General features: G+C 37.2%; 1 protein-coding gene across 1 annotated transcript in view; it reads right to left on the bottom strand.

The window, feature by feature from the left end:
* LOC124986112 (selection and upkeep of intraepithelial T-cells protein 8-like) overlaps positions 1 to 15,516 on the bottom strand; it is a 262,170-nt gene that overhangs the window by 2,703 nt on the left and 243,951 nt on the right. The window lies entirely within an intron of this gene.

Below are 15,516 nucleotides of genomic sequence, written 5' to 3'. Positions count from 1 at the left end.
TGATCTGTATGCAACCTACTCCACTGCCCTGGCACAACTGGGTTGTGGATGTGAAAGTTTATATGAAAATTCAAGGAATTTGACTCTGGGTTGTGGCTAGTTTCTTTCACTGTTTTGAGAAACAACCAAAACACCTTTGTCGGTGCCTAGGAATGCACAAGGATTAGACTTGAGTTCAAGCATGCCAGGAAAATCTTGCAGTTGGCTGGGTCACAGACCTGTCAGAGCACTCCATAAGTGAGGCACATGGGGAACTCCACACATCTAGTGAACAAGTCTGCACCCTCAAAATGAAGATGATACTAGAGGATATCTTAAAATTTCTAGTTTATTCCTAACAAATAGTACTTAATGTTGACTCACAGATTTTACAGCATCTATAGCATTGTTTCCATATGAAGTGAACTAGAACAGTTTTGCTAAACCAAACAAAATCATTGTCATCTGAACTCTCTGCAAATTTCTGTTAGCTAAATACATAACCTTACATTTTCTTAGTAGAGTCAAACTTTTAAGTAGAGAAAGCAGAAGAATAAACCAATGGTAACAGGAAGAACTCAGAAGATCGTCTGGGAAATTTAGAAGGTGGACTTTTTAAAAGTCAATTACAGAAGAGTAGAAGTTCTCATGCAACCTACAGTAGACATAGAAAAAAAATTAAAACATGGAGTTTGTTGTGAACTCATTATCAAAATAGTTCCACATAATATATTTGCTTTTCTTTAGATCAGTTGAAGAAAAAACACCTGAAAATAATAAACAAATACGATTTTGCTTATTCTGTTTACTGAATACCTCAAGATGTCTTTAAGTTTTGTTTGAACTTCAGTAGAAAATGTTAAGGAAAAAACAAGAAAATGGACTGACACCTTGTAATAAAAGCCCAATTGTGAGATCCAAGATGGTGGACTAGAGGGTGACTGTGTCTCCCGTAGCTCCAGAACTCAGGATTCAAGAAGGGGAGGTATTGAGAGATTTGGACCAACATAGAGCCGTGGGGTGAGTCTCTCTCACCGGGTGAAGCTCTGCCCAGGCTGCAGGCCCAGACAGGGGCAGCATCTTGGAGCAGGACAGGGCAGTGAGAGACTTCCCCAAGCAGCCCTGCTCCCTCCAGCGGCAGGCTTGATCCACAGCCAGCTTCTTGGACAGGCCCGCCAAGAGAGAGCTTTTCCACACAGAGCCAACCCCAAGCCCCAGACCCAGCCGCGAGACCCAGCCCACAGGCGGCTTCTGGAACCAAGGAAGGACAGGGAGAGGATTTCCCCGAGCAGTCTGGCTCCCTCAGTCGGGTGCAGGCCCTATTTATAGACAGCTTCTAGGAGCAGGATGGCCCAGTGAGAGGATTTCCACGCAGAACCAGCCCCCAACCCTGGACCCAGTAGTGGGCTAGGGGCAGCTGTTTTTGGAAGCACTGCATTATCAAGTTGCTCCAAGACTTCAGGCTACTGAAGGCTGGGAGGTGATACACTGGAAATCTACAGGGACACTATAAGCCAATAGAGGAAATCTGCAATATCTCAGAGTCCCACTGACATCTGACCAATATGAGAAAACAAGGGAAGAAAATGTCCCAAACAATCCTAGATACTATGTCAATAAAACCCAATGACAGCACAGCAGAAGAAATGTCAGAAAGGGAGTTGAGAATGTACATAATTAAAACAATCAGGGAAGCAAATGAGTAGATGAAAGAGCAAATGCAGGCATTGAAGGAAGAGATGAAAGATCAAATGCAGGCATTAAATGATCGCACCAATCAACAGTTAAAAGAGCAAATACAGGAAGCAAAAGATCATTTCAATAAAGAGTTAGAGATACTGAAAAAAAAAAGAAAACAGAAATCCTTGAAATGAAGGAAACAATAAACCAAGTCAAAAACTCCATAGAAAGCATAACCAATAGGATAGAACACCTGGAAGACAGAACCTCACTCACTGAAGACAAAATATTTAATCTTGAAAACAAAATTGACCAAACAGTGAAGATGGTAAGAAATCATGAACAGAATCTACAAGAATTATGGGATATCATGAAAAGGCCAAATTGAAGAATTATTGGGATTGAGGAAGGCTTAGAGAAACAAACCAAAGGAATGAACAATCTATTCCATGAAATAATATCAGAAAATTTCCCAAATCTGAAGAATGAAATGGAAAACCAGGTACAAGAGGCTTATAGGACTCCAAATATACAAAATTACAACAGACCCACACGAAGGTACATCATTATGAAAATACCTAACATACAAAATAAAGACAGAATTTTAAAGGCTGCGAGAGAAAAGAATCAAATTACATTCAGGGGGAAACCAATAAGAATATCAGCAGATATTTCAATCCAGACCTTAAAAACTAGAAGGGCCTGGAACAACATTCACCAAGCCCTGAAAGAAAATGGATGCCAATTCAAGAATCTTATACCCAGCAAAACTTACTTTCAGATTTGAGGATGAAATAACATCCTTCCATGATAAACAAAAGCTAAAAGAATATACAAAAAGAAAGCTGGCATTACATAACATTTTCAGCAAAATATTCCTTGAGGAAGTCATGAAAAACAATGATGCAAATCAGCAATGGGAGGAACTAGCCTAAAGGAATAGTCAAATAAAGGAGAAACCAAATCATGTCAAAAAACCAAAATGAGGCAAATGACTGAGAATACAAATCATATCACAATAATAACCCTTAATGTTAATGGCCTGAACTCATCAATTAAAGACGTAGACTGGCAGATTGGATTAAAAAGAAAAATTCAACAATATGCTGTCTGCAAGAGACTCATCTCATACAAAGAGATACCCACAAACTAAAGGTGAAAGGATGGGAAAAACCATACCATGCACAAGGACACAGCATAAAAGTTGGAGCATCCATTCTCATTTCAGATAATGTGGACTTCAAGCCAAGACTAGTCACAAGGGATAAAGAAGGACATTACATACTGCTTAAGGGAAGCATAAATCAGCAAGACATAACAATCATAAATATGTCATAAATATCTATAACCCGAACATTGGCTCATCCATGTATGTCAAACAAATCCTTCTCAATTCCAGAAATCAAATAGACAACAATGCAATAATACTAGGCGATTTTAACACACCTCTCTCACCACTGGATAGATTTTCCAAACAAAAATTCAATAAAGAAACCATAGATCTCAATAACATATTCAACAATTTAGACTTAATGGACATATATAGAATATACCATCCAACAAAGAATGAATACACTTTCTTCTCAACAGCACATGGATCCTTCTGTAAAATAGACCATATTTTATGCCACAAAGCAACTGTTAGCAAATACAAGAAGATAGAGATACTACCTTGTATTCTATCAGATCATAATGGATTGAAATTAGAAATAAATGACAGAATAAAAAACAGAAACTTCTCCAACACCTGGAGATTAAATAATATGCTATTATATGATGAATGGATAACAGAAGACATCAGGAGGGAAATAAAAAAATTCTTAGAAGTAAACAAGAACAAAGACACATCATATGAAAATCTCTGGGACACTATGAAAGCAATATTTAGAGGAGGATATATTTTATGGAGCACATTCAACAAAACAAGTAAAAATCAACAAATAAACGACTTAACACTACAGCTCAAAGCCCTAGAAAAAGAAGAGCAGACCAACACCAAAAGTAGTAGAAGACAGGAAATAGTTAAACTCAGAGCTGAAATCAACGAAATTGAAACAAAAGAAACAATCAAAAAAATTAACAAAATAAAGAGTTGGTTCTTTGAAGAAATAAACAAAATTGATAAACCCTTAGCTACACTAACAAAGAGAAAGAGGGAGAAAACTCAAATTACTAAAATTCAGAATGAACAAGGAAATATCACAACAGACACAGGTGAAATAAATACATAATTAGAAGCTATTTTGAAAATCTATATTCCAACAAAACAGAAAACCTCGAAGACATCACAAGTTTCTAGAGACATATGAATTACCGAAACTGAACCAAGAGGACCTACACACCTTAAATAAATCAATTTCAAGCAATGAAATAGAAGAGGTCATCAAAAGCCTGCCAACAAAGAAAAGTCTGGGACCAGATGTGTTCTCAGTCGAATTCAACAAAACCTTTAAAGAAAAGCTCATTCCAATACTCCTCAAAGTATTCCATGAAATAGAAGAGGTGGGAAACCTCCCAAACTCATTCTATGAAGCCAATATCAGCCTGATACCTAAACCAGATGGAGACACATGGAGGAAAGAAAATTTCAGACCAATATCCTTAATGAACATCAACACAAAAATTCTCAACAAAATTTTAGCAAATCGCATACAAAAATATATTAAAAATATAGTGCACCATGATCAAGTGGGTTTTATCACAGGGATGCAAGGTTGGTTCAACATTCAGAAATCAATAAATGTAATTCATCATATCAACAGACTTAAAGTCAAGAATCACATGATTATTTTGATAGATGCAGAAAAAGCATTTGATAAAATGTAGCACCCCTTCATGCTCAAAACACTAGAAAAAATAGGGATAGTGGGAACACTCCTTAACATTGTAAAGGCCATCTATGCTAAGCCCTTGGCCAATATCATTCTAAATGGTGAAAAACTGAAAGCATTCTCCCTAAAAACTGGAACAAGGCAGGGATGCCTTCTGTCACCACTTCTATTCACTATCGCCCTTGAAACTCTAGCCAGAGCAATTAGACAAACCAAAGAAATTAAATTGATATGAATAGGAAAAGAAGAACTCAAACTATCCCTGATCCTGATGCCATGATTATATATTTAGAGGAACCCGGAAATCCCACAGGAAAACTTTTAGAACTCATAAGTGAATTCAGTAAAGTAGCAGGTTACAAGATCATTGCTCAAAAATCCAATGCATTTTTATACATAAGTGATGACTCTTCAGAAAGAGAAGTTAGGAAAACTACCCCATTCACAATAGTCTCAAAAAAAAAAAAAAAACTTGGGAATCAATCTCACAAAAGAGGTTAAAAATCTCTACAATGAGAACTACAGAACACTAAAGAAAGAAATTAATTAAAGAAAATCTTAAAAGATGGAAACATCTCCCATGTTCTTGCATAGGCAGAATCAATATTGTCAAAATGACCATACTACCAAAAGTGCTATACAGATTCAATGCAATTCCAATTAAAATCCCAATGATATACCTCAGAGAAATACAGCAAGCAATTATGAAATTCATCTGGAAGAATAAGAAACCCAGAATAGTTAAAGCAATCCTTAGCAGAAAGAGTGAAACAGGGGGTATCGCAATATCAATTCTTTAACTCTATTACAAAGCAATAGTAACAAAAATGGCATGGTATTGGTACCAAAATAGACAGGGAGATCAATGGTACAGAATAGAGGACATGGATACAAACCCAAATAAATACAATTTTCTCATACTAGACAAAGGTGCCAAAAATATGCAATGGAGAAAAGATAGCCTCTTCAACAAATGGTGATGGGAAAACTGGAAATCCATATGCAACAGAATGAAACTAAACCCCTATCTCTCACCATGCACAAAAATCAACTCACAATGGATCAAGGAACTCGGAATCAGACCAGAGACCCTTCATCTAATAGAAGAAAAATAGGTCCCAATCTTCAACATGTCAGCTTATGATCAGACTTCCTTAACAGGACTCCCATAGCACAAGAAATAAAAGCAAGAATCAACAACTGGGATAGATTCAAACTAAAAAGTTTTCTCTCAGCAAAGGAAACTCTCAGTAATGTGAAGAGAGAGCCTACAGAGTGGGAGAATGTCTTTGCCACTCATACTTCAGATACAGCACTAATTTCTAGAATATATAAAGAAGTCAAAAAACTCTACACCAAGAATACTAATTATCCAATCAACAAATGGGCTAAGGAAATGAACAGACACTTCACAGAAGATGTACAAGCAATCAACAGATATATGAAAAAATGTTCAACATCTCTAGTAATAAGAGAAATGCAAACCAAAACTACCCTCAGATTCCATCTCTCCCCAATTACAATGATGATTATCAAGAACACAAGCAACAGTAGGTGTTGACGAGGGTGTGGGGAAAAAGGTACACTCACACATTGTTGGTGGGGTTGCAAATTAGTGTAGTCACTCTGGAAAGCAGTATGGAGATTCCTCAGAAAGCTTGGAGTGGACCCAGCTATCCCACTCCTTGGCCTATACCCAAAGGACTTAAAATCAGCATACTACAGAGATACAGCCGCATCAATGCTCATAGCTGCTCAATTCACAATAGCCAGATTGTGGAACCAACCTAGATGTCCTTCAATTGATGAATGGATAAAGAAACTGTGATTGATATATATATATACACAATGGAATATTACTCAGCCATAAAGAATGATAATATTATGACTTTTGCAGGTAAATGGATGAAATTGGAGAATATCATACTAAGTGAGATAAGCCAATCTCAAAAAACCAAAGGACAAATGATCTCACTGATAAATGGATGATGACACATAATGGGGAGTGGGAGGGGTTAGGGTTAGGGTTAGGGTAGTGTTAGAGTTAGGGTTAAGAAGGGGGCAAGAATGGAGGAAGAAAGGACTGTATAGAGGGAAAAGAGGGGTGGGAGGTGTGAGGGGAGGGGAAAAAATAACAGAAAGAAACAAACAACATTACCCTATATAAATTTATGATTACACAAATGGTATGCCTTTACTCCATGTACAAACAGAGAAACAACATGTATCCCGTTTGTTTACAAAAAAAAAAAGAAAAAAGCCCAATTGTTCGTCAGGTAATACACTTGTCTAACATTGTCACTAACGATACACTTCCCTTAATATACTTACCTGACATTGTCACTAAAGATACTATTAAGGAAAGCATTTTTTTTGTTGTTTTTTATTTTGGAAATAAAATCTACTCTCTGACCATTTGAGGAAGAGAGTCATGCCACTAAAATAATAGATTAACAAGAATCCCTTTGATGAATTACAATTAGTGAGAGGACATTACCTTTGCCATAAACATTAACAATAACATTAAAAGTCAACTGTATAAACTCAGGATTGCCTCTGATGTGCCTCCTAATTCTGATGTTCTTTTTAACTTCTTTTTCCACTGGCACATTTTGATTACCAATGAAAAAAGAAATATACACATCCAAACATTCACATAACATAATTCGATCAATTTCATTACCTAGTACCTCCCCCTTCCCTTCCCCGTTTCCTCCCGGCACTGATCCCCTTCCTCAAACTCCACTGGTCTCCCTCCACTTTCACAATATGGCCCCTCCTTTCTTAAACTTTTCTCCATCTCACACATAGTGAGACAGCACATAATAACCGCTGACTTTCTGAGTCTGGCTGAATTTGCTCTATTCAGTTGAGTTCCATTTCTAGCCACTTTCCTTCCAGTGATATTTTTTGCTTCTTCATGTCTTAATGAGACTCCATTTTGTACATCCACCACATTTTCCTTATCCATTCATTGGTGAATAGACATCTGGGCTAGATTCATAACTCAGCTACTGTGGATTGTGCTACTGCTGTAAACACAATTAGGCATGTGTCGCTAGTATACTGACTTTAATTCTTTTGGAAAAATATGGAGCAGTGGTATAACTGGGTTATATGGTAGTTCCACTTCTGATTTTTTGAGGAATCCCCATGCTGATTTCCATTGTTAATTTACAATCACAGTAACAGTGTGTAAGTGTTCTTTCTTTCCCACACCTTTTCCATCATTTATTAGTAAATGTATTCTTGATTACCTAACTGGAGTGAGATGAAATCTCAGTGTAGTTTTGATTTGAATTTCCCCAATTAGTAAACGTGTTGAATGTTTTTTAATATATTTATTGAATGTTTGAATTTATTCTTTTGAGATGTCTCCTTAGGTCATTTGCCCCTTCACTAATTGAATTATTATTATTTTTTGGTTGTAAGTTTTTTGAGATCCTTATTTTCTTATTTTTTATTTTTTAGATATACATGACAGGAGAGGTATTTTGACACAGTATACATACATGGAGTACAACTTATTCTAGTTAGCATCCTATTCTTGCAGTTGTACATGATGTGGCCATACAGTGGTTGTATATTCATATATGTACATAGAAAAGTTATGTCTGATTAATTCTACTGTATTTCAATTCCTGTCCTCCTTTCCTCCCCTTGGTTCCCCTTTATCTAATCCAATGAACTTCTAGTCTTGATCCCCATCACACACAATTGTGTTAGCATCCACATATTAGAGAGAACATTTGACCTTTGTTTTTTGGGACTGGCTTATTTCACTTAGCATGATAGTCTCCAATTCCATCCATTTACCAGCACATGCCATAATTTCATTCTTCTTTATGGCTGAGTTACTCCATTGTGTATGTGTATGTATGTATGTATGTACGTATGTATGTATCATTTTCATTATCCATTCATCTGTTGAAGGGAACCTAAGTTGGTTCCATAGCTGCTATAAACATTGATGTGACTGCATCACTGTAGTATGATTTTAAGTCCTTTGGGTATATACCAAGGAGTGGGATAACTGGGTCAAATGGTGGTTCCATTCCGAGTTTTCTAAAATAAATCTCCATACTGCTTTCCAGAGTGGTTGCATCAATTTGCAGTCCCACAAGCAATGTATGAGTAATGAGTAAACCTTTCCCCCTACATCCTCGCCAACATTTAGTGTTCCTTGTATTCTTGATAATTGCCATTCTGACTGGAGTGAGATGGAACCTCATTGTAGTTTTAATTTCCATTTCTCTGCTTACTAGAGATGTTGAACATTTTTCATAGATTTTTGACCACTCATATTTATTCTTCTGTGAAGAGCCTGTTCATTTCCTTTGCCCATTTATTGATTGGGTTATTTGGATTTTTTGATGTTAAATTTTTTTAGTTCTTTTTATATCCTAGGGATTAATGCTATATCTGAGGTGCACTTCTTGTGATTTAGGAGTGCTGTTGAGGAAGTCAGTTCTTCAGTCAACATGACGGAGAGTCGGGCCTTCTTTTTCTTCTAGTAACCACCAGATTTCTAGTCTACTGCCTAGGTCCTTGATCCACTTTCATTTGAGTTTTGTCCAGGGTGGGTTATCAGGGTTCAGTTTCATTCTACTGCATTTGGATTTCCAATTTTCCAGGACACTTTTTGAAGAGGCTCCAATGTATGTTTATGATACCTTTGCCTGGTATGGGATAACTATGTGGGAATGTCTCTGTGTCTTCTATTATGTTCCATTGGTCTTCACATCTGTTTTGGTGCCAAAAACATGCCATTTTTGTTACTATAGCTCTCTAGTATAATTTAAGGTCTGGTATTGTGGTGCCTCCTGCATCCCGTTGCTCACCAAGAATTGTTTTGACTATTCTGGGTCATTTATTTTTCCAAAATAATTTCATAGCTGCTTTTTGTATTTCTATGAAGAATGTCATTGGAATTTTAATAGGAATTGCATTAAATCTGTATAGCATTTTTGGTTGAATGGCCATTTTGACAATATTAATTTTGCTTATCCAAGAACATGGGGGATCTTTCCAAATTCTAAGGTCTTCTTTAATTTCCTTCTCTAGTGTTCTGTAGTTTTAATTTTAGAGGTCTTTTACCTCTTTTGTTAGGTGGATTCCCAAGTATTTTATTATTTTCCAAGGCTATTGTGAATGGGATCATTTTCTTGACTTCTCTTTCAGCTGATTCATCATTGTTATATAGGAACACAATTGATTTCTGGGTGTACATTTTCTATCCTGATACTTCACGGAATTCATTTATGAATTCAAGAAGCTTTCTGGTGGAGTTTGTGGGTCTTCTAAATATAGAAACATGTCATCAGCAAACAGCATAGATTGAGCTCTTCTTTTTCCTTTTGAATCCCTTTAATTTCTCTCTTCTGTCTAATTGCTCTGGCTAGGGTTTCAAGGACTATGTTGAATGGAAGTGGTGAACGAGGGCATAATTATCTTTTTTTTTTTTTCCATATAGAATGAATGATGTTGACCTTGGGATTAGCATATACAGCTTTTACAATGTTGAGTTTTTCTAATGTTTGGAGTGTGAATGGATGCTGAATTTTGTCAAATGCTTTTTCTTTATTACAATAATTACATGACTCTTATCCTTAAGTCTATTTATGTGATGAATTTTTTTTTATTTTTGTATATGTTGAACCAATTTTGCATCCCTGGGATGTACCCCAATTAATCTTGGTGCACTGTTTTTGTATGTGATTTCCCAGAATTTTATTAAGAATTTTGCATCTGTGTTCATGGGGGATGTTGGTCTGAAGTTTTCTTTCCTTGATGTGACTTTGTCTTCTGTGGGTATAGGGTGATACTAGCTTCATAGAATTTTGTTTATTTGTTTGCTTCAATTTCATTAATTTCAGTTTTGATTTTAATTAATTTATGTCTTCTATTGATTTTTGTGTCATTTGTTCATTTCTAGGGCTTTGAGATATAAAGTTAGTTTATTTATATGGTATCTTTCTATTCTGTTAATGGATGAGCTCAATGCAGTGAACTTTTCTCTTAGAACTACCTTCACAGTGTCCCAGAGATGTTGATATGTTGTGAACAGGGATAGAATAGAAGTGATATAGGATGTGATGATTATGAGAGAGGAGTAGAGAAAATCTGAGTAAAAAATTAAGAAAGAATGAAAGAAAATAATACAGATTGTCAGTAGAGGAAAAGAGAAAATTGAGGGAGACTGATAAGTGATAGGAAAAACTATACAAAAAAAGTTTTAAAAATTAAAAAGAAAGAAAAGATTATAAGAACAAAATATATACAAATATTTTAGTCCTCAAAATATTGATTCATGAAAAATAGCTCCTTTCAGAAAAATGCTTGAAATGAGAAAAAATAGATATGAATATTTATTAAGTATCCAGTTAGAGAATTCATTAAGATGAAAGAAGAAGTTATGGTGGTAGAAAAGAGTTGTAGATTCAAGACATCAATAGGACAAATGCAGAGATGACATAGGATGTTTATATGAGGGGGGAGAAGAAAATAATAGAAGAAAAAGAAAAAGGGAGAGTGAAAGAGAGAACAATAGAGTTTTGCTGTTAGCAAGAAACAAGAAAAAAACAGAAAAAATGGGAAACAGTTGTGAAACAGACAATATATATTAAATCTAAATTATACTAATCAAAAACTCTAATACTCAAAAAAACAGAGCACAGAAAAATAATTACCCTCAAGAAATGCTAAAAATGATAAAGCAGAAACAAATATGTGTGTGTACAAATAAATGAATGTCCATATTCTATCAATAAGTATACATTCAAAAATAAAAACAAAATAACAGAATAGTCAATGATAGTATGGGTACATTGTGCCAAACTGCTTTCTATTTCTCAACTTCCCTTCTCAGCTGGATGGTGTGAGGAGCTATGGAAGATATTTTCCACTTCCAAGGTATGGTTCCTGCTGGGTTCTGTGAGATGAGTTTCTGCAGGTGAAGCTCCCATGGATAGGGTTAGGCCTGGTATTGCCCCAGGTGTTTTATTACATGGGGAGATTCCAGGCATTAATGAATCAACGCACTTCCAGGACCATACTGACTTTGCTCCCCAGGGAGCGCTCATAGGAAAGGGGAGTCAGTCCTTTGCTGGTTCTGTTGTTCAGGGATACTGCCCTTGTTAGCCTCCCAAGGACTGTTTCTGAGCCCTGAGCCTAGTCACTCTGCCCCTTCAGATTCTCCCTGCTGCTGGTCCTATGAACTTCCAGGTTCAAGGTGGTGGCAGGAGGGCTTTCTCCAGCCTCTCTGCCTGTATTACCCCAGGCAAAATGGTCTCTGTGCCAGAAATTCTCTGTGCCAGATATTCTCCTGATTTTCTAGGCTCAATTTAGATCTTGCAGTTGGCATCTGCATGTATTGGACTCATCCCCAAACCAACGGAGCTAAGTTCTAGGTCTGAGTTGGTGCCACTACTGCAGCAGATACCAAAATGTCTTCAGCTGGGGCTCACTGTGCACAGCAGGCAGATCCAGGTGACTTTTGTGTACCAGTTTAATGAGCCAAATAGACTCTGGATCGGCCCAGGACAGGCTGCCCCTCCGATCTTGGGATTCTCCATACCAAGCCTTTCCCAGCACTTTTCAGTCTTTTCCTGTCTTGTGTATTAATTTTCTCTGATCCTGACAGGAGTTCAGCTCCAATTCTCTTCTTATTGAGATATGATTTGTATTTCCAGTCATTTGGCTTATTTTTGGTTTTTAATTTGGCTTGGTTTCTACTTTGAGTGGTTTCTCTCTAAGGTAGTTCCTCCTTTGCTGACCTACATTGTTGTTTTTCATTTCCTCCTCATGGAATATTTTGTTGAGAACATTCTGTAGTGCAGGCTTTCTATTTGTAAATTCTTTTAACTTTTGTTTATCATGGAAGGATTTTATTTCATCTTCAAATCTGAAGGTTAGTTTTGTTGGGTATAGGATTCTTGGTTGGCAACCATGTTCTTTCAGAGCTTGAAAAATGTTGTTCCAGATGCTTCTACCTTTTAGAATCTGGGTTGAGAAGTCAGCTGCTATCCTTATTGGTCTTCCCCTATATGTAATCTGATGCTTTTCTCTTGCAGCCTTCAAAATCCTATCCTTATTTTGAATGTAAGGCATTTTCATTATAATGTGCCTTGGTGTGAATCTGTTGTGATTCTGTGCATTTGGTGTTCTGTAAGCCTCTTGTATTTGATTTTCCATTTCATTCTTCAGGTTTGGGAAATTTTCTGACATTATTTCATTCAATAGGTTGTTCATTCCTTTGGTTTGTATCTCTGTGCCTTCCTCAATCCCAATAATTCTTAAATTTGGTCTTTTCATGATGTCCCATAGTTCTTGGAGATTCTGTTCACGATTTCTTACCATCTTCTCTGGTAGGCAATTTTATTTTCAAGATTAAATATTTTGTCTTCATTGTCTGAGGTTCTGTCTTCCAAGTGGTCTAGTCTTTTGGTGATGCTTTCCAGTGAGTTTTTCATTTGCATTTCAAGGATTTCTGTTTTTTTTGTTTTTTGTTTTTTGTTTTTTGAGAATCTCTATCTGTTTGTTGAAATGATCTTTTGCTTCCTGCAGTGCTCTTTCAGCTTATTGGTATTATCATTCATTGCCTGCATTTCCTTTGCTTTGTGAATCATCTTAATCATGTATAATCCGATGTCTTTTCTGACATTTCTTCTAACATACTGTCATTGGATTCTATTAATATAGAATCTAGATTTTTTTGGATCATTTTCTTCCCTTGTTTTTTCATGTTGCTCATGTATCTTCTGCTCTAGCAGTGCAGATCTGGGGTATTGTAGATTCCCCCCATAGGCTTATAGTGGCCCTATAGGTTTCCAAAACCCTTTCTTTAAGGGGAGATCAATATTAGCAGTGCCCAATTCAGATACTATGCAATCCTAGACCAAATATCCCCTCTGAGGACAAAAACAAAATTGTCATAATAAACAGAATGAGTTAAAATATTATATTCAATAAAACAAACAGATTTACAATAATGTCTGCAGTTTCTAATGGAGGACAAAGAAGGTGCAGAGGGATGTAGAATGTGCTATTAATGGGATAAGAAAAGATTATACAGAAGTTCTAGATAATAGAAAGGGTGAGAGTGTAATCAAAAGAAATTGGATGTCAGCATGCAAAAAAGGGAAAAAGAGATTCTGAGGGAACAGGTAAACAAAAGGAAAAGAGAGCAAGAAAAGTAAAGAAATAATAACTTAAATTTTTTCAATAAGGAGAAAAAGGAAAATCCACAGTATAACAGTCATATAGTAATGAAACCTCCCAGTGTTCTGTAGCCTGATGCATGAGAGGTACCTGACAATGGGCTTCAAGCCTCCAGCAGGCGTCTCAGGATGGGATTTGCCCCACCTAAAGATCAGAGCTAAGGCTTCCAGGATTATCCAAGATGGCCACGCTGGCTTCCAAATGAGTTGGCTAAAGGGGAGCTGCAGCTCAGTGTGTGAACGTGGTCAGCTGGAGGTCCTGGAGATGGGATGCAGTTGGTCAGGCAGGGATCCTAGAGGTCTGGTTAATTTGGTGTGGTTGTGGGATCCTGGAAGCCGGGTGCAATCACTCGGTCTGGGGTCCCAGTAATAGGAAGCAGTCAGTTGGTGTGGGGGTCCTGGCGGCAGGGAGCAGTCAGTTGATGTTAGGGCCCCAGAGGCAGGGAGTGATTGGTCGGGCTGAGGGATCCTGGAGATGGGGCTCAGTCAGTCTGGCCAGGGGTCCTATGGGGCTTGGCTATTGTCTCAAAATGGAGGCACCCACGTGTAATCAAACTTGCAGGTACTGTGACAGAGAACTTCCAGGCAACAGCAGGCAGCTGGTGCTCCACTGACGGTCAGCGATCAGTTTGCTGACTGTTGTGGTACGATCGGGAGGTGAACCTCGCGCATTGGGTGATGGAAAGGTGTAAGGCAGGTGATAGACCAGCCAGAGACAGGCAAATGGCGGGTGATAGGCGCCTGACAGTGAGCAATCTGCACTCAAAAAAGGCGTCCATATGCTGGTAGACTGCAGGTCATCACAGCAGACAAATGGGATAAACACCAGGGAATCTGTAAGCAGCAAAAACTCTCCAATTCTCTTCTTTAGCCTTGTCTGATATACCCCAAATTCCCCAGCCTTCAAGGCCCTCTGTCCAATATAGAGTATCCGTGAAGTGCTTTATTCACTCACCTCACAGAGAAGTACTTTTCTCACTGTTTGAGTCCTGAGTCACGGAGCTGTGAGAAAAGACACTTTTTTCTAAACCTCCATCTTCTCGTCCTTGAGTTCTTTATATATTCTGGATAATAATCCTCTCAGAAGAGTAACTGACAAGACTCCCATTATGTAGGCTTTCTGTTCACATTCAATTTGTCCCTCATTGTGCAGAACTATTAATTTTATGCCATCTTATTTATAAATTCTTGGCGTTATTTCTTATTCTTTAAGAATCCTATTGAGGGACTCATTGCCTACACCTCTCTCTTGAAGTGTTAGTCCTATGTTTCCTTCTAGAAGTTTCTGGTCTAATTTTTAGACCAGAAAGTAGGTCTTTGATTCACTCTGAGTTGACTTTTGTGCTGGGTGAGACATAGGGATCTAGTTTTATTCTTCTACATATGGATAGCCAGTCTTTCCAGCACCATTTTTTAAAAAGATATGTTTTCTCCAAAGTATGATTTTTGCACACATCTCAATGGTTATATGTCTGCATCTGTATGGGTTTGTCTGTGTCTTCTATTCTACCTCTATGGCTTAAATATCTGTTCTTATGCTAGTTCCACACTGCTTTTTATTACTGTAGCTCTGTGGTATAATTTGAAATCCAGTATCATGATGCCTCCAGCATTGCTCTTTTTTTTGTGGAATTGCCTTGACTATTTTGGGACTTACATTCTTCCATATGAAATTTAGGAATATTTTTCTTGTCCTATGGAAAAAATTGGTGAATATTGCATTGAATCTGTAGATCACTCTTGGTAATATAGTCATTTTTACAATATTAATTCTGCCCATTTTCTAGTGCTTTCTTCAATTTCTTTCT

The sequence above is a fragment of the Sciurus carolinensis genome, chromosome 1 (genome assembly GCF_902686445.1).
Source record: "Sciurus carolinensis chromosome 1, mSciCar1.2, whole genome shotgun sequence".
Lineage (NCBI taxonomy): Eukaryota > Metazoa > Chordata > Mammalia > Rodentia > Sciuridae > Sciurus > Sciurus carolinensis.
This window is presented reverse-complemented; position numbering and strand designations above follow the sequence as displayed.